This window comes from Rattus norvegicus, chromosome 18 (assembly GCF_036323735.1).
Source record: "Rattus norvegicus strain BN/NHsdMcwi chromosome 18, GRCr8, whole genome shotgun sequence".
Classification (NCBI taxonomy): Eukaryota; Metazoa; Chordata; class Mammalia; order Rodentia; family Muridae; genus Rattus; species Rattus norvegicus.
The window spans coordinates 42455116-42474465 of NC_086036.1; the positions used below are offsets into that span (position 1 = coordinate 42455116).

The 19350-nt window shown below is 45.5% G+C and overlaps 1 long non-coding RNA gene across 6 annotated transcripts in view; it reads left to right on the forward strand.

Moving 5' to 3' along the window:
* LOC108348786 (uncharacterized) overlaps nucleotides 1–19126 on the forward strand; it is a 46806-nt gene extending 27680 nt beyond the window's left edge. For 3 of the 6 annotated variants that reach the window (XR_010059703.1, XR_010059704.1, XR_010059702.1), the window contains one exon: nucleotides 15995–19126. This is a non-coding gene — a long non-coding RNA (uncharacterized LOC108348786). Of the gene's footprint in view, nucleotides 1–1230; nucleotides 2826–15994 lie in introns of those variants that run through there. The other 3 variants (XR_005496362.2, XR_010059706.1, XR_010059705.1) reach the window with 3 other exon arrangements.
* Nucleotides 19127–19350: the final 224 nt, after the last annotated feature.

Below are 19350 nucleotides of genomic sequence, written 5' to 3' on the forward strand. Positions count from 1 at the left end.
CAGTGGTTGTCAACCACACTAAGCCTGAGCTAAAGGATTCCTGACCCAACCTCATCCTGTCAAATACTCACAGTGTACTCAGGTATTCTAGAACCTCCTATGCAAGGAGAAATGAATGGTAAATCAGTGCTGGAGTGCTACAGTTTCATCTATGGCAGTTAAAACACCTCTGTTTTTCCAAGGTCTAAAACACAAGACCCCATGCTTGGGACTCTCCTTAGGGTCTCTGGAAAGTAAAGGACTTTGAAGTTAAGTTTGATTAACTTTGCTGGGAAACCATCTCTGATCCTTCCCTTGAAACGGGTATTCTGAAATGTGCTGACTGGATGCCCATATTGTCCTGGCTTTTAACTTGTGTCGTCTGAACTACAAACTATTACAACCTTGGAACTCTGGGAGGGAGGCATGATGCCCTAAGTGCCTGCTCAGCTGACTCAGAGGCCACACACTTTTCTCTGTTGAATTCAGGATTTAGAAATTCCTGTGTTTTGCAAAGGAAAAGAAACCATGAGCGGCAATTTGGGCCACGCTGTACCGATCCTTACTGCTTTTTCTTTAGTATATATTGAACCCTGAAAGGAAGCTTAACCCAGTGCTTGCTTGCTATCTACTCACACCCGTGGAGCTGACTTCAGGGTATTTTTATTCTCTAAGGCAGGACTGAGAACAGTCAGAAAAGGAGACCCTTAACATAGCATTTTGACTTTTAAGAAACTGGGTCTGACTCATCTCTGCCTTCATCCTGAACATTTCTTTCTGAGTCCGTGTGAATTGACCGTGCACCTTGCAGGGTAATGAATATTCCCAGTTAGATTTTAGTCTACTCCATCAAAAGCATTCATTAGCATAAGGGATTTGTTTGCCCAACCCCCCACCCTGGGGAGAGTTGTGCAAACTTCAGTTAGTCGTGACAGGACAAGTCCAGAGCTCTAGGGATGCTGGTTTTTCAGGCTATCACATTCCTGGGTAACTAACTTCAACTAATTATCATCCTCACTAATCTAACGCAGCACAAAGGCTTAGCCATTCAGGGAGCCGCAGTTCAGAGTCCATTCTGATTTTTATTTCAGATTCCCCTCCTCCCTTTTATTAATCAATTCATGGGTGAAGAAAAGTCTAATCTTTCTTGTCCAGCTCTGCACTTTCAGTCCACATTGGCAAGGTTTTCTTATCCATCCTGGTGGGAGATTTGGGCAAAAGTCAGACCCCCTTCAGTGCAGAACACCTGACTGAACTTGGAAGGAAAAATAGGTAATGTGACCAATTTAACCAGTGGGCTGGGGATATTTCTGTTTTCCTGAGACTGTTTTTTTCTTTTCCTATTTTTTCTTTCAAGCTCTCCTGTGCCATATAACTCCAAGTACAATCATGCACAACTTAGGTATATGTTTAATTCAAAAGCATTCTGTGGAGAGATCAAACTGAAATTTCCTCTTAAATAGACCTATTCATTCAATGCTTGGAGGCTGGCCAGGAATGAACTCCAAATGTGAGACTCTGCATCAGCAACTGGAAGCCCACACTCCACGTGACCACAACCTGTGCTTCCAAACGACCAATCGAGCGAGCTTCAAATGCTCTCAAGCTGTGATTAGGCTCATAGGGAGGGATAAACAGAGGCCCCAAACTGTGCACCGAATATATAAGTCATCAAAGCAATTTTAAAATCAATTCAACCTTTGACAAGCAGCCAATGCCGTTCCCCTGTGATTTGAGTGACATGCTCAGGCTTCTACATTGAGTGAAATTGGACAGCAGTGCCTCTATGCATGTTAGAACCTATGAAGGACCCTCCCTCCTCCTCAGTCCCCACCCCAAGGAAAAGCATCACAGGTGTTACAATGGTGTCTCTGTGAGGTCATTAACACATGGACAACACTCAATTGTGAGGGCATTGATGAAGATTCCAGTGACTAGGCAAAGGAACCCAAGACAGGAGACCTCATAGCACAGCCTTATCCATAGCCCTGAGATTAATCAACTTGGACTCTAGAGATGACTGAAAACAGGCTTCGTCTAAGGATGGGTGGCTTGTTATTTAGGGGAAAGAGGGCCAGGATAGGGGTAGATTGATAGTCAGAGACTAACAGAGTTAAGCAAGCCCTCCTATTTAAGACAGAATTTAAGACAGAATCCTATTTCCCATTGATATCTTTCTTTATATCCATACCAGCCCCACCCCGTTCCACCCTGTCCCTGCCATCCACCTCTTTTGTTATTCTAAAAAGTGTTCTCCACTCTTCAAGACACAGAGAAAAGCTGGTGGGCAAATGGAACAGAGGATTGGCTCTGAGGCTCTGCTTTGTAGTCTGGTTTCTAGCTGTGGTTGGTTACTCGCGCTTTGCTCACTGGAACTGTAGAAATAACTGCTGGTGTCTCTTCTTCGTGACTCAGGAGAGACAAGTGAGCCACCGCTGCAATTCTGATGCTAAGCTACAGTCTCACCTTCAGGGGCTCAAAGCCACATTGTCTCCCTGACCTTGGCTTCCCTTTCCCTTCAGTGTGAATTTATCACCTGCTTGAGCTCTTTTGCCACCATCTTCTCCTGGCTTTGTAGCAGCCTCCCTCTCTTCTTTTTCCATTCAGGATTCCAGTCATAATAGGCACTGTTAGTTCTCTCCTGGACCATCATGATATTCCCAGTTCTCATGCTCCAAGACAAGATGAGAATCAGAGAGGTACCACACAGCAAGGCTCCACACACAATATAATAGAGACTTTGTTCTGTGTTCTGCTCAGCTCTCCCCATTGGACAGAGTGCCGTACATTCCTGCACCTGGAGAAAGAATCAGTAATATTGCAAAAGATGCTGGAGCAAAGCCCAGGTAAAGTTTTGCTGAAGATGAAGAGCACAAACATGGTTTGGTTGCTTTCTTCTGAAGATGAGAAAAACATTCTCAGGAAAGGCAAAGTCATGGAGTACTCTATTGATTTTCTCCACAGACGTGAGGACCAGACTAGGACAAGCTTTGAGGAGATGATCCATCTAAGTTCAGATGGTGTCAATCTCCTGATGAATGCACAAATCCTTTCAGAACTCGTAAGGCCCTAAGGGAGCTGCCCATCTTTCTAATCTCGACACAGAGTACTTTATTCTCCTGTTATTTTGGGTCCATACATAAGATAACATCAAGGAACTATCTCTTCTGCCCAGCCTTCTCTTCTCGTGTTTCTCAGTCTATTTCTTGACATTTAATTTTTAGTTGAACTACTTATTCCTTAATTAATTGGCATTGTTTTCTCTATTTTTTTCCTGTACAATTATATCTGTGTGAAACTTATATTTTGATTGTGTCACTCTATGTTTATCATCCACTGGTCAGGCAAGTGCTGTTACAGCCAGAAGCTGTCATCTTCATCATGGTATTGACAACATCTAAAGCAGTGGCCAGGAACACCCAGCTGAGAGATAGAAAATGTACAGGACCTCATGGATGAACCGACAGGTGTTCTTTTGCAGAAACGTTCTTGGGAAACAACACATTCTATCTGCAATCATAAATGAAAATTACTACAGAATGAGGAGATTTAGGGAATTCATTCAGGTAGTTGCTAAGACTGTATAAGACTGAGTTATTATAGAGGATCTGATACTAATGGAAAAATTGTTCCTGATATAACCAGAACTTTGATGTTGGGGGAATGTCATGCTACCTCTTTAGAGGTAATTATACAAAATAAGAGAAAGTGAAAGAAATTAGAGACCTGGGAACCTAGCAAATCTCCTTTCTTCTAACTGTTCATATCCTAGTCACTATATTTGAGGTTTCTATTTCCTCCCTTTTTTTTGAGCCTTTTTTTTTTTTTTGCACATAGCAACACAATCTGAAAATTTCCCCAAGTATCATGAGTCTCATGCCCCTGCTCCAAATTGGCTCTCATTTCTTTCCTCCACTGTAAGTCAGAATGGTGATTTTGAATCTCAACAGGTCTGATCATGACAATGGTAATTCTTCTGGGGAAAAAAAAAATCCTCCAAGAGTTTTCACTGTCCTTCCCATAAGGGCCAACCTCTGAAGCATAGCCTGCAAGGCCCAGCCTGATGTTGCTTGGCCAACTCCTCTCCATTCATCTTCACCACACCCCACCTTTCATGCTTCAAAGCAGCCACATAGTTACAAATTCATTTCTCTAAACCGCCATGATCTCATTTGTCAAAGGGATGCTTTATGGATAACGCCCTTTGCCTGCAGCTCCCACTCGTGTCAGAACTCAGCTTTTCTGCCTTGCCAGTCTCTGGTTGAACACTGTCCTTAGTCATTTTCTTTTGTCTCTGCGACAAAGTACCTGAGAAAAACAACTTCCTGGAGGAATGATTTATTTTGATTAACAATCTCAGAGCTTTCAGTCTATGACTGGCTAGATCTGGGGCCTGGCAGAAGAATTTGGTGGGAAAGAGCTGTTTATCTGAGGGCATCCAGGAGGGAGGGAGGGAAGAAGGGAAGGAGAGAGGGAGGAAGGGGGAGGGGGAGGGGTAGAGTCCCAGAATATACCTCAAGCATCATGTTTCCTCCATCTTCGCCTTACCTCTCTAGCTCAATCGGTGTGAATTGAACAGTAGATTAACTCACGAAGGACATTAGTGCTCTTACTATCCAGTCAACTCCCAGTAGCACCTCACCAGGGGATCAGACCTACAGTGAAGGAAATTTTTGACAACACTTTTTTTCCTTTTCTTTTCCTTTTCCTTCTTTTTCTTCCTTCCTTCCTTCCTCCCTCCCTTCCTTCCTTCCTTCCTTCCTTCTTTCCTTCATGTTTTATCTGTGTGTCTGTATGAGGGAGTCAGATCTCCTGGAATTAGAGTTACAGACATGAATGAGCTGCCATGTGGGTGTTGGGAACTGAACCCGGATCCTCTGGAAGAACTACTGACCTGTGTCTTCAGCCCCCAAGGAACACTTTGAAGAGATGCCCACCCTTTATAGCTCAGGCTTTCACAGCTGTCCCATTTTAGATTTTAAATTTCAAATGTGGGAATAATGTAATACAACACTTTACTAGTCTAAAAACCCAGGTAGTTCAAGTCTTGGCCACTACAAAATTTTTTTCTAAGCAGCACAGATGTTTAAACAGCACAGCTTTTGCCTTGAAGAACTGGGAGCTAACAAAAGCTCAAGTGCAATAGGAAGGTAAGAAACTGCCTGAGGAATTTTGCTTGCCCCTAGTTCTTTGAGCATGCAGTTTTGGTTGTTTTAATGGCTATTGATTAGATAAAACGAGTGATTACTCTCTGGGACTCCCGAGAATCTAAGCATATCCCAGTGATGAACTTTTACTCATAGCTTCAGGTACTGTCTTACATGGTTTTGTTAAGATTGTGACTGTGCATGCGATGCTCAAAGAAATGACAGAATTGTCTGTGTGTGCAGGGCACAACTTCATGTTTTAAGAGGAAACCAAGACAGAGACTACTCTTCAATCCAGACTATTGAGTTCTGGGATTTATTACACAGACCTGTTGCATTAATGAGAAATGCAAACACTCACCTCCTCAGCTGAGGCTTTGGGCTAATCCAACAATGGAAGCAGCAGGGGGAAGGCCAAGAAAATATTTGCTCAAACTCTAATCTATTTAAAGAGATGTTTTCAAGACTTTGCTCTCTCTTGTCCACTTGACCCCAAGAGCCACAAAGAGGTCCTATTCTTTCCTACAATCTAAGAGAATGTAAGATCCTGTTCTCATCCAGAGAGAATAGATAGATGGGATGAAAGGCGGCCTTAGGCAAGGCCTGGGGAAGAGGCGCCTTCACAGTGGTTCTTATCAGCTTGAACCACCCTGTCTCCTAAGAACACAAACCAGGTGATGGCTTCTGGGAGGGGTTGGGGTGCCGAGCCCAGACTTAGCTTCCTTTAAAGGGCTGACCATTCGGACTTTGAGCATGCTCCAGTGAGTTATATGGGCACCACAAATAGGACTTGATTCTTTTTCTTCTTTTTCCCTTTTTAATTCCTCTTATTTTGTGGGAGGTCACTTGAGGGTTGAGGGTAAACTGGAGAGGGCTGAGAAGTGAATGTAATCAGGGTGCATTCTGTGAAAACTCCACATAACCAATAAGGTTATGTCAAATGAAATGGAACGAAACGAACAACAACAACCACCCCCCTGGTAGTCTGTTCAGAAACTCAGCATCATTTGACGAGAACTGAGGCCATTTTCCATGTCCGGAGCCTATAGCTGCATTGTGTGACACAGCCCACACACAGTCACATGTGTGCTCACATGGCTCCTGTTCTCGTTCTGTCATGCATCTGGAGGAAGGTGAAACACAGGGCCCTGAATGTGGTTCCCATCATGCGTGGAAGTGGATGGATTGTGCCCACCCCAGGGAGTTACAGGACTCCCCTGAAGTGTTTCAAAGATAAAGTCATTCTTTTAAAACCAACTAGCACCAAGTGGCCCTGGAATTTTATGGTGACTTGTCATCTCCTCATACGCTCCCTGCATAGATCAGCAATCTGGAAGTATCCATTCTTGTAATCTCTAGGTGCAAATCAGGAAAATGCCAATGGAAATACATCCCAACCCTAAACAGAGTCATTGATTAGTTCTGTTCTACTGAATGTAATAGCAGCAACTGACAATATCAACTAGTCCTCTTGGCAAACACATATATGGATCTTGTAGTGTGCCGGGCAGGCATTGCTCCAGGCACACTGGGCACATCAAATTAATCTTCATTGGAATACTTGGATTGCAACGACAATATTGGGGTAAAGGGGAAGTTGAGGGTCTTTTCTTGGAGTTCTTAGTCTCATTAATAAAAGAACTTAGGAATGGACTTAAATGGAAGTTCAAGAACAATTTTATTAGAGTTTAAAAGAAAAAAAAAAGACAAAAAACCCAAGACAGCCAAGCTGTAAACCTCAGCAGCTTCCTGGAGGAGTGTGAAGGAGTGTGGAGGAGTGTGGAGGGGTGTGGAGGGGTGTGGAGGGGTGTGGAGGGGTGTGGAGGAGTGTGGAGGAGTGTGGAGGGGTGTGGAGGAGTGTGGAGGGGTGTGGAGGGGTGTGGAGGGGTGTGAAGGAGTGTGAAGGAGTGTGAAGGAGTGTGGAGGGGTGTGGAGGGGTGTGGAGGGGTGTGGAGGGGTGTGGAGGGGTGTGGAGGGGTGTGGAGGAGTGTGGAGGAGTGTGGAGGGGTGTGGAGGAGTGTGGAGGGGTGTGGAGGAGTGTAGAGGGGTGTGGAGGGGTGTGGAGGAGTGTGGAGGGGTGTGGAGGGGTGTGGAGGGGTATGGAGGGGTGTGGAGGAGTGTGGAGGGGTGTGGAGGAGTGTGGAGGAGTGTGGAGGGGTGTGGAGGAGTGTGAAGGAGTGTGGAGGGGTGTGGAGGAGTGTGGAGGGGTGTGGAGGGGTGTGGAGGAGTGTGGAGGGGTGTGGAGGGGTGTGGAGGGGTGTGAAGGAGTGTGAAGGAGTGTGGAGGGGTGTGGAGGGGTGTGGAGGGGTGTGGAGGGGTGTGGAGGGGTGTGGAGGGGTGTGAAGGGGTGTGGAGGGGTGTGGAGGAGTGTGGAGGGGTGTGGAGGGGTGTGGAGGGGTGTGGAGGGGTGTGGAGGGGTGTGAAGGAGTGTGGAGGAGTGTGGAGGAGTGTGGAGGGGTGTGGAGGGGTGTGGAGGGGTGTGGAGGGGTGTGAAGGAGTGTGGAGGAGTGTGGAGGAGTGTGGAGGGGTGTGGAGGGGTGTGGAGGGGTGTGGAGGAGTGTGAAGGAGTGTGGAGGGGTGTGGAGGAGTGTGGAGGGGTGTGGAGGGGTGTGGAGGAGTGTGGAGGGGTGTGGAGGGGTGTGGAGGGGTGTGAAGGAGTGTGAAGGAGTGTGGAGGGGTGTGGAGGGGTGTGGAGGGGTGTGGAGGGGTGTGGAGGGGTGTGGAGGGGTGTGAAGGGGTGTGGAGGGGTGTGGAGGAGTGTGGAGGGGTGTGGAGGGGTGTGGAGGGGTGTGGAGGGGTGTGAAGGAGTGTGGAGGAGTGTGGAGGAGTGTGGAGGGGTGTGGAGGGGTGTGGAGGGGTGTGGAGGGGTGTGAAGGAGTGTGGAGGGGTGTGGAGGAGTGTGGAGGGGTGTGGAGGGGTGTGGAGGGGTGTGGAGGAGTGTGAAGGAGTGTGGAGGGGTGTGGAGGGGTGTGGAGGGGTGTGGAGGAGTGTGAAGAAGTGTGAGTGTGGAGGGGTGTGGAGGAGTGTGAAGGAGTGTGGAGGAGTGTGGAGGGGTGTGGAGGGGTGTGGAGGGGTGTGGAGGAGTGTGGAGGAGTGTGGAGGGGTGTGGAGGAGTGTGGAGGGGTGTGGAGGAGTGTGAAGGAGTGTGGAGGAGTGTGGAGGAGTGTGGAGGGGTGTGGCGGAGTGTGGAGGGGTGTGGAGGGGTGTGGAGGAGTGTGGAGGGGTGTGGAGGAGTGTGGAGGAGTGTGGAGGGGTGTGGAGGAGTGTGAAGGAGTGTGGAGGGGTGTGGAGGAGTGTGGAGGGGTGTGGAGGGGTGTGGAGGGGTGTGGAGGAGTGTGGAGGGGTGTGGAGGGGTGTGGAGGGGTGTGAAGGAGTGTGAAGGAGTGTGGAGGGGTGTGGAGGGGTGTGGAGGGGTGTGGAGGGGTGTGGAGGGGTGTGAAGGGGTGTGGAGGGGTGTGGAGGGGTGTGGAGGGGTGTGGAGGGGTGTGGAGGGGTGTGGAGGGGTGTGGAGGGGTGTGAAGGAGTGTGGAGGAGTGTGGAGGAGTGTGGAGGGGTGTGGAGGGGTGTGGAGGGGTGTGGAGGGGTGTGAAGGAGTGTGGAGGGGTGTGGAGGGGTGTGGAGGGGTGTGGAGGAGTGTGAAGAAGTGTGAGTGTGGAGGGGTGTGGAGGAGTGTGAAGGAGTGTGGAGGAGTGTGGAGGGGTGTGGAGGGGTGTGGAGGGGTGTGGAGGGGTGTGGAGGAGTGTGGAGGGGTGTGGAGGAGTGTGGAGGGGTGTGGAGGAGTGTGAAGGAGTGTGGAGGAGTGTGGAGGAGTGTGGAGGGGTGTGGCGGAGTGTGGAGGGGTGTGGAGGGGTGTGGAGGAGTGTGGAGGGGTGTGGAGGAGTGTGGAGGAGTGTGGAGGGGTGTGGAGGAGTGTGAAGGAGTGTGGAGGGGTGTGGAGGAGTGTGGAGGGGTGTGGAGGGGTGTGGAGGGGTGTGGAGGAGTGTGGAGGGGTGTGGAGGGGTGTGGAGGGGTGTGAAGGAGTGTGAAGGAGTGTGGAGGGGTGTGGAGGGGTGTGGAGGGGTGTGGAGGGGTGTGAAGGGGTGTGGAGGGGTGTGGAGGGGTGTGGAGGGGTGTGGAGGGGTGTGGAGGGGTGTGGAGGGGTGTGGAGGGGTGTGAAGGGGTGTGGAGGGGTGTGGAGGAGTGTGGAGGGGTGTGGAGGGGTGTGGGGGAGTGTGGAGGGGTGTGGAGGGGTGTGGAGGGGTGTGGAGGAGTGTGGAGGAGTGTGGAGGAGTGTGGAGGGGTGTGGAGGAGTGTGGAATGAGTGTGGAGGAGTGTGGAATGAGTGTGGAGGGGTATGGAGGGGTGTGGAGGAGTGTGGAGGAGTGTGGAGGGGTGTGGAGGGGTGTGGCGGAGTGTGGAGGGGTGTGGAGGGGTGTAGAGGGGTGTGGAGGGGTGTGGAGGGGTGTGGAGGGGTGTGGAGGAGTGTGGAGGGGTGTGGAGGGGTGTGGAGGAGTGTGAAGGAGTGTGGAGGGGTGTGGAGGGGTGTAGAGGGGTGTGGAGGGGTGTGGAGGGGTGTGGAGGAGTGTGGAGGAGTGTGGAGGAGAGACCAGAAGGAGCCAGCAGGGTAAGATGGCCTGAGGCAGACACATGGCAGTGACACGCAGCCACATGGTAGAGAGGGGAGCTTTAGAGGAAGAATAAGGAAGGCCAAAGTAGCAGAAAATGCTTACGGAGATTCCCAGCAACATCTGAAAGACAGAGGCACAAAAAGAAAAAGGAAAAGTAGTATCTTTTTGACTCAGGTCATAGAAAAGTATGCAGACCTCATAGAATCTCATGGTGACTCACAGGCACCTCATGTGTGGTTAATTCTGGGATGAAAATTTACAGAATCATCAAAGGTCTAGTCATTCTTCTGACCTCTTTAGACTGGCTTAAGTTGAACCCAACTTCCTAGACCCAGTTGGAATGCTAGATCTCCTATCAAGCCCCAGAGGTTCTGTTTCTTCACCAGGTATTTTCTTTTGATTGGCATTTTCTTCCTTCCTTCCTTCCTTCCTTCCTTCCTTCCTTCCTTCCTTCCTTCCTTCCTTCCTCCCTTCTTTCCTTCCTTCCTTCTTTCCTTCCTTCCTTCCTTCTTCCTTCCTTTCTTCCTTCTTTCCTTCCCTTCTTTTTTTTAATAAAAGATTTTTTTAGATGATTTATTTTTTTTATGTAAATACAGTGTTGCTGTCTTTGGATACATTAGAAGGCATTGGATCCCATTACAAATGGTTGTAAACCACCATGTGGTTGCTGGGATTGAACTCAGGAACCCTTGAAGAGCAGTCAGTGCTCTTAACCAGGGAGGAATCTCTTCAGTCCTCAATGGGCCTTTTCTGATACACTAACACTATTGTTACTGCCTTCTTATAGATATGAAAACTGAGGCATGCAGAAAGTCTCCAAGACTAGAGATTTGACAAACTGAAAACATTGAATTTACTTAGTTTTTTCAAGGTATTAGATTATCTTTCCCAGAATATTTGGCGACTAACAAATTTCTAAGTTTCCTCATATTATAATTGGGGAAATACATGATAGCATTTAGCAGGACCAAGTAATTTTGTGTTGGAGACAAAAAAAGAAGCATGACCAGGTATCTCTGGCTTGAACTTGGCTGCCAGTACTCCTTAGATGTGTACTGACATAGTCCATTTGCCTGTGCTGGTGCCTCTTTTGACAGTCAGTTATGCACACAACATTTTTAAAGTCTGACTTGCTTGGCCCTGGGTGTATCGTTGTGGCTTCTGACAAATGATTTGTATAACTTTGTTTAAATGCAAATTCCACACTGTAGATCTTCAACAAAGATGGAGACTTAGTATATACTGAATGTGAAAATCTCATAATAGTTATACATGGAGCCTAAGAACTTGATAAAGCAAGTGGAAGAGGGGAAGGAAGGGGACAAAAAGGAATCAGGTCCACAGCATTTCATTTCTATGAAACAAAGGTCCTGAAACCAAATGGCAACAATCCCTTACACAGCAATCAAATGATTCTCAAAGAGACCAAATAAATCCAGGGAACTACTATTCAAGTGAAAAAATTTTAAATAAAGTTGACAAAATCTAATCGAGTCATGGAAAAAGTTGTGGCTTACTATTTGTGGTTTTTAAGCAATGCAAATTAAGTTATTTTATTTAGATCTAGCATTAAGATTTGGATGTCTTTGTGGATATGTAATTTCAAAAGGGAATGTTTAGTCAGGCTAGGCTGTAGGCAATAAGAAAGATTGAGTGGAGTCTTGATGTCTCTCTCTGTGTCCCCAAGTCATACACATATGTGAAGGAAAGATTTAGTCGGCTAGGAGTCGTGAGACACTTCCGAAAGCTGGAGTTAGTATGATTAATGTCATATTGAAGGAGGAATGAATCCATGCCCCCAAAAGATGCAGGAGGTGCCAAGGGAGCAGTTCATAAAACCTCAGGAGAACCTTGAATGGATGGAATAAAAGAGGAGCATCTGGGGGTGCTGAGGCAAACTCATCCTTCCTGCTTCTAGCAACAGCTGCAGAGGCAGAAGGCAGGGTAGTGTTCTGGTCATCATCAATGTCCACAAGGGCTGTGTATGAGTGTTTTGCTTGAATATGTGTGTGCACCATGTGACTGCCTGATACCTGTGGAAGCCAGAAGAGAATATCAGATACATTAGAGCTGGCTAAATTTGAGGCAGAAGGTCAAGGTAAATACAGCATTCTGGGCTCTTGGAATTTAGCCTTCTGTATAGTTTATATCCTCTAATGGAAGAGTGAGAAGTACACTCCAAGTTTTGTTTTGGAGAGTTATACATTTTTATTCGTTCGTTCATTTGTTCATTCAATCCATTCATTTTAAATGTCCTCTCTTTAAAAAAAAAAAAACAATAATTTGCCCATTTAGAGAAAGTCATGTGTGAGAATGCATACTGTATTCATATCACTTCCCCTTCTCCCACTCCCCCTTCCAGCTCCTCTTGTACCCTGAAACACACCTTTTCTCTTATTCTCTTCTTGTCACACACACAGAGGAGAGAGTCTAATTAATGGTGTATATATGTACACACCCGTGACTACCAAAGGCTGGAGTGTTGTAAACTTTACTCCCGTCTGTGCAGCATGCTGACTAGTTTGTAAACTTTACTCCAGTCTGTGCAGCATGCTGACTAGTTTGTAAACTTTACTCCAGTCTGTGCAGCATGCTGACTAGTTTGTAATCCTTACTCCCGTCTGTGCAGCATGCTGACTAGTTTGTAATCCTTACTCCCGTCTGTGCAGCATGCTGACTAGTTTGTAATCCTTACTCCCATCTGTGCAGCATGCTGACTAGTTTGTAAACCTTACTCCCATCTTGTAGCATGCTGACTAGTTTGTAAACCTTACTCCCATCTTGTAGCATGCTGACTAGTTTGTAAACCTTACTCCCGTCTTGTAGCATGCTGACTAGTTTGATCTTTTCAGGTCTTTCATTAGCAGACATACTGTTGTGCTTTTATGTGCAAACTCCATGTCACATCCAGAAGACATTATCCTGCAGCAATTGTCTTGATCCTCTGGCTCTCATGATCTTCCCACATCCTCTTCCTCGATGTTCCCTGAGCCTTAGGTGAAGTAGCTGTGTTACAGATGTCCCATTCAAGACTGGGCACTTATTCTCAGTGCCTATGGGGCTGTGTCAATGAGTTAGTTCCAAAAGACCAATAATCCCTTAATATTATCATCAAAACAGGGTCTCCCAGAAAAACCAATCTGGAATATGAACACACTATAGCAACAGCTTGAATATTCAAAACACATTAGCATATCGATGTCTCTGTAAAGTCAGATATTTAAAAACTATGTATTTATTTTAATTTTATACCTGCATGTATGTATATGTTCTATGTGTAGTCCTGGTGCCTACAGAGGACAGAAGAAGGGATTAGATCCCCTGGAACTGAAGTTACAGGTGGTTGTAAGATGCCATTTATATGCTGGGAACTGAATCTGGTTCCCTGCAAGAGCAGGCAGCTTAATTTATAATTTTTCTTAACTAAAATTTATTTGGCATCTTTTAAGTTTATTTAGCTATTGACCTATACTCATTTTAAAAGCATGAGGCATATAAAATGCTCTCAAAATTATTATTCTGGAGTACACATTTCCAGTAATTCTAGTCTACAAGATAGTGGGTTTCATCAGTGAATGAGCAGTTTGTTGGTATAATTTCCAAGTAGCTCTATTAATGCTGTTGAATGACAGGACTGGTATTTGGGGACCTGTCATTCAACTGAGCCAGAAAAATGAATCATGTTGAAAGACATGGCTTGAACTTTCCATGTCTATATTAACATCTTAATACTATATTATTGTTAGTCTCTCCTTCTAATTACAAAAGATGCCGAAGAAGTTTCACAATTTTCTTCGCACATTTGTGGACAGATACAGGATATATGATTTAGTTTGGAGTATGATTGCTATTTCTACATCCATTCTGATCAAAGCTGTTATGTTTTATAAAAAGAAAGGAAGGAAGGAAGATGTTTGGTGGAGGTGCAGTGAGGATGGGGCAAGGGCCCGTGCTGAGGCATACCTTCCCCCCTGAGGCACCAGCCACTGAAGGAATCCTATAGAACAGAGTTTATTCAGGGCATGGGGAGGGGAGTTGAGAGAAAGGCAGAGAAAGAAAGCAGAGGAGTAGAGGCAGGCCATTAGCATTCGGGGAGAAGGGGAGGAGGGTGAGGGTAAGGGTGAGGGTAAGGGGGAGAGAGGAGGAAGAGGGTAAGTGTTCAGGAGTAAGAGGAGAACAGAAGAGAGCAAGAGCACAAGAGAGAGAGAGGCTGGCAAGAAGCCCCTTTTATAATGAGTCAGGCACACCTGGCTGTTGCCAGGTAACTGCGGGGTGGAGCCTAGATGAAATGCTAACAAAAGCTATATGTGTGTGTGTATATATATTTTTTTTTTTTTCCTGAAAAAGTAAGTGAAAGCAGGCAGAGGAATTGCTTAGAGGAGGCCATCCAGAATAAAGTAGCAATCATTCCCTTTATCCCCAGGCCCCTGCACAGATCATCAGTTAATGTGACATCAGGTAGTATTATCTGGTCAATAATGACAGAAAAAGTCCCTGATTCTGCCTAACAGTAATTAACAGGAAATTCCTTTATCATACATCACCGATTTTTAAATTATTAAGAGCCTCAATCAATCTTTTCACTTCTTTTATTGTCTGTGTCTTAAGGATTTTTTTTTAATGGTATAACTAATTCTGTTGAAAACATCTAGAGAAATAGTTGTGTTTTATTTTTTTCTATATTTTGATTGCTTGCTTTTAATTGTAAATTGACACACATAGGTGCTGAAGAATCCAGTTAGAAACATCCAAAGGAAAAAGGGAATAGCTCTGCATACTCTAGGATTGCCATTCTCCAATGGTAGACCAGAAAGTATTTGCATTTTTATACATACATATATGTGTATATGTATATGATACATTTTTGCTTTCATGAAAGGTTTGTTATGTTTCTGTAACATTCTTTCCTCCTTTCTAACAACAGTCTAACACTATTTCATTTCAGTATACCTAGACCTACATTGATCTTTTTGTGGTTCTTTTACAGCCTGTTTCTGGCCTCTGAGGACAACAGAGGTATACACACACACACACACACACACACACACACACACACAGACACACACACTTGAAGACCAAATATTCATACGCATAAAATAAATTTTAAAGGAAAAGGTTCCATTCCACTCCACTTAGCATCTTGCTGGTTATGTGTTAACTGTAGTATGTAATAAGGAAATATAGTCTTTGGTTTTCCCCTTTAAGAAACATATAATTCAGTCATGCATATCAGAGTTATAACAACAACACATGACTAAGAGCTAACCTGCCTGGTGGCTCAGACTACAAACAACGTGTTATCAACAGCATGTTCTGAGTGTCACTCACACTGGACTAAGGTAGGCCCTGAGGGAAACCAAGAAAGAAGAGACAAAATGTATGTAATCAAGCAGGGACCAGGCAGGCAAGTCAATTGTCAGGTGCAGCTGAGCTCAGAGCTGAGCAATGGGTAGAACTGAAATACTGGGGTGTGGTTTCCCCAGAAAGTACCATAAGGAAAGAGAAAAGTGGGCATTCAGATTGAACGAAGGGGCTGGAGAGATGACTGGGGCTGGAGAGATGGCTCAGTGGTTAAGGGCACTGACTGCTCTTCCAGAGATCCTGAGTTCAATTCCTAGCAACCCACAATGTGGCTCACAACCATCTGTAATGGGATCTGATGCCCTCTCTGGTGTGTCTGAAGACAGCAACAGTGCACTCGCATACATAAAATAAACAATAAATCTTTAAAAAGAAAAAAGTGAAAGAAATCTGTTCTAGGGACTGACACTTCCTTTCATTATATAGATCCCACACATAAAATCACCTTGCTCTATTTGAAAATTTAATCGATGGCTGCAAATAATTAATGCATCCGTTTGTAATCACTGTGCTGTATGGCAATCATGCTTGTAACAGCTGTCAGTAATAAGGTAATTTCAACTCCTGAAGAAGAACTGAGCTCTGAAGGATTTGCTGATAGGATTCCACTTGACCTCGGACAACACTCCAAGGATTCTATCTACCCTGAGGCACATGATACATATGTATCAGGGTCAGCAGGGAGACACACAGGAAGCAAGTTTACAGTTTGCCCTTACCAGGATTAAATAACCAAGTTTCTCTGAAACACGAGTGGTCTCTGCCCCTTAACTCTGAGTGCTTAGGTCCCTTTCACAAACACAGAGCCCTGAAAGGTGGACCCTGCCAACAAAAACCGCACCAACTACTCTAGCTGGCTAGCTGGGGTTTTTTATTTTTATTGTTTTGTTTATTTTTCAGGACTCAGGGAAAACAGACCGCACAGTTTACAACGAGAAATCTTCAGGCTCACAGGTTTGGTCCACGGTGAAGGAGCCTGTATGCTCCCTTCTACTGGGCTGTAAGGTGAGGCAATCCACCTTTTGAACTGTGTTGTCCACACCAGACAGCTTTCTCAAATTCTCCTGCACAGCGCTCAACAACACCAAAAAAAAAAAGGCTGCATTTAGTAGACTGTGTGCTCTGCAAGGATCATGAGAGCCGGGCATGAGCTGGAAGAGAATTCTCAACACCTGCTTTTACTTTTGTTGTTCCAGGCTGGAAATAAAGGCATTTGAAAGGACGAAGTCACCTCCTGGGGAGAAGAGGAAGTACCCACCAATCTTAGGATATTAGTGACTAATTGTTTTACAGACACCTTCTCCCTCTTTAGCTGGAAAGCAAAGCTTTATGCAAAGACTGAGCCTCCGCAGGACTCTGCTTGAGCGAAAGGATCTTTAGGAAAACAAAGAGACAGATTATTAATGCTAAAAATGTAGATGTGGGTTTCTGCGACCATTTCAAGCCAGGTTTGAAATAATGGGCTCTGACCTCTTGCTAGGAGGTTAAAAGTGATTGAAAACTGCAAGTCTTTTGAAATTGTCTAGGCTGGTGGCAAACCTTAAGTTTGTCATTCTGACCTTTGCTCGTGTAAATATAGGCAAGTTATTTTGGATGGCTCTAAAAGAGGTTATAAAAAGCAAGTTTTCAGGCTTTTGTCCTTGCGGGAAAAGTCCCCTTTTTGCTTGTGTTCGGAATTGCCTTTCTCCGATGGTTTTTTGTGATTAGCACTTGTTGGACACTTAAAGCATTTCTTATCCGGTAGATATAATTGGATCTCCTATGTTTTGTGTCTTCAAATGTATCCCTGAGTGGCCGCCTTGAGAAAGCATTTAGTGTTTCACTTGTTAATGGATTTCTTTCTATCCTGGGTTTACTTCTGATGCAACAATCATCGCAGACATTTCCAAAGTGCTTCGTGTGCTCAAACACGGCAGCATTCTTTGTAAGAATGGTAAGTCTGAAGCCATCTCCCTCATCTCACTATGCAGCGCTCTCTGCAGTAGACTTGGTTAAGGCGGCCAAGAAGGAATATGGAGGGCTGCTGGAGTTGGTCCTCCTCCTAACATCACTGGTTTTGGGGGATGGAACTCTGGTTCTCAGTCTCACCTCAGCCAGGTGTCTTTTACCCAAACAGCTATGTCCCCAGCCTACTCTGTCTTTGGAACATCTATATCTTGGAGAGGGTTAGTAATGGGGCTCCTAATTTACATTCCAATAGACATTGCTAGATGCTTTACTCTTCTCCCAGAAGCACATGCAGACAAAAACTTAGTATTAGTAAATTTCAGTTTTAAGGGAAGGGTAAATTTAATGATTTTAGGTAAATAGTAGTATCTCAGTTTTGCTTGCGCCCCCCCCCCCCGCCACTTACTAATGCATTTCACCTGCTTTTTTGTGCACGCTTGTGGTTAAAACATACTGAGAATTATTTTTGGTTGTGAGCCTAGCCTTTAACGGCTGAGCCATCTCTCCAGCCCAAGAATTATTTTTAATTATACATTTTTTATACATGTTTTAACTAAGATTATGTATTTGTGTATGTTTTAACTATTAATTATGCCTCCTAATAACCTAGTTTTACTGCCTGGATTCATCAGTTTTACTTTTGTTGTTGTTGTTCAGAAAGATGAAAGATTTGCTAATTCCTACTCATCTAGAACCATCTCATAGCGTCTAATAAAAAAGGTATCAGGAAACAGTGGCTCTCAGAGCCTGCAGCACAATCTGTATTCTCTTAAAAAACAAAGACTTACTCTGTCTTTGTTGGAATACAGTAAGTCTTTTGTTATGTTTCTCTTTGTGAGTGCATGCCACACCCACACTTATGAAGGTGCCCATGGAATCCAGAAGAGGGCACTGGAATTACTAGACCTAGACTTCCAAGTGGTTATGAGCGACCTGCTGAGGTCTGAACTCAAGCTCTGCAGAAGCAACAAGTGCTGGTAGCCTTGAGCCATCGCTCTTGCTCCATGGTACACATTCTTTTCTTATTTCAGTTTTTATTTTTATGCTCCTCTCACCTAGACCACGGTTTCCCTTCCCTCCCCTTCCTCCAGTCTATTTCCCCTACCACCTCCCCTGTCCCTCAGATTTACTCTGCTTTCACTTCCCCTCAGAGAAGAGCAGACTTCCCAGAGATGTCAATCAAACACCAACAGCATAACAAGCTACAATAAGATGATCACATCATGGCTAGTAAAGGCAACCCAGCAAGAGGAAAAGGGTCTCACAAGCAGCAAAAGAGCCGAGACCAGCCCCTGCTCCCACCACCAGGAATCCCACAGAAAGACCTAGCTACTCAGCCACAACATTTTATACATTGTGCAGACAGCCTAGGTCAGAGACCCACAGGCTTCCTTATCTCTGTGAACCCCCGTGAGTCCCTTGGTGGCCATGTCCCAGATACTGCTGGTTCCTTCGCTCCTTCCTGTCCCTCCTCAATACCCAGGTCTGCCTAATGTTTGGCTGTGGGACCCTGCCCCCATCAGTTGTCTGATAAAGTCTCTTGGTCTTTCTGATGACAATAATGCTATGTTCCAGTCCTAGAACACCGAGGGCAGGGTAAACAATGTAGCTCAGAGGTTTTGCCCCATAGCCCACATCCTTAAATTACTGTTTGCCAAACCTACTGCATCCTTTGTGGTAAATGCTATTGTTACTGAAAATTTAAGGGAACTCCTTTGTGGTTGCCTCATGTTTCGGAAGAAATCAGAGGTGCCCTCTTGGTGTTCTTAGTCTTACTAATAAAGTAATTTAAGAATGGACTCAAATGGAAGTTCATGGCCACGTTTTTCACCATTGAAGAAATAAGCCGATTCAGCCAAATTAAAAGTAAAAAGTCAGGTTTATTTGGGAATGGACTCCCAGAAGAGTTTGCCAGTCTCAGGGGATAAGACTGAAAAGTTGAAGGCAGATTATGGAATGGAAGTTGTTTTATAGATTGTAGGAAAAGCATGTGTCTGCCATACACTGGGCTTGTGTAGGGTGAGGGGCTTGGGTAGCTGGTGACTTCAGGTGAGGCAGGTAGGGTCAGCTGTGAGAAATGTCAGGAATGAGGGTCTGTACTTTTTGACACCTGTTTTGTTTGGAATGAGGCTTTCCAGGTGGGTGGGGTTGGAAAAAGAGAGAGAGGGAGGGAGGGAAGCTGGGGACTCCAAGGGAACACAGGGATACGAGGATGATTTTATTAGAGTCAAGGAAAACCCCCAGGACAGGCCAACTCTAAATCCTTGCAGCCAGGGGGAAGAAAATGGAGAAAAGAAAGAAGGAACACA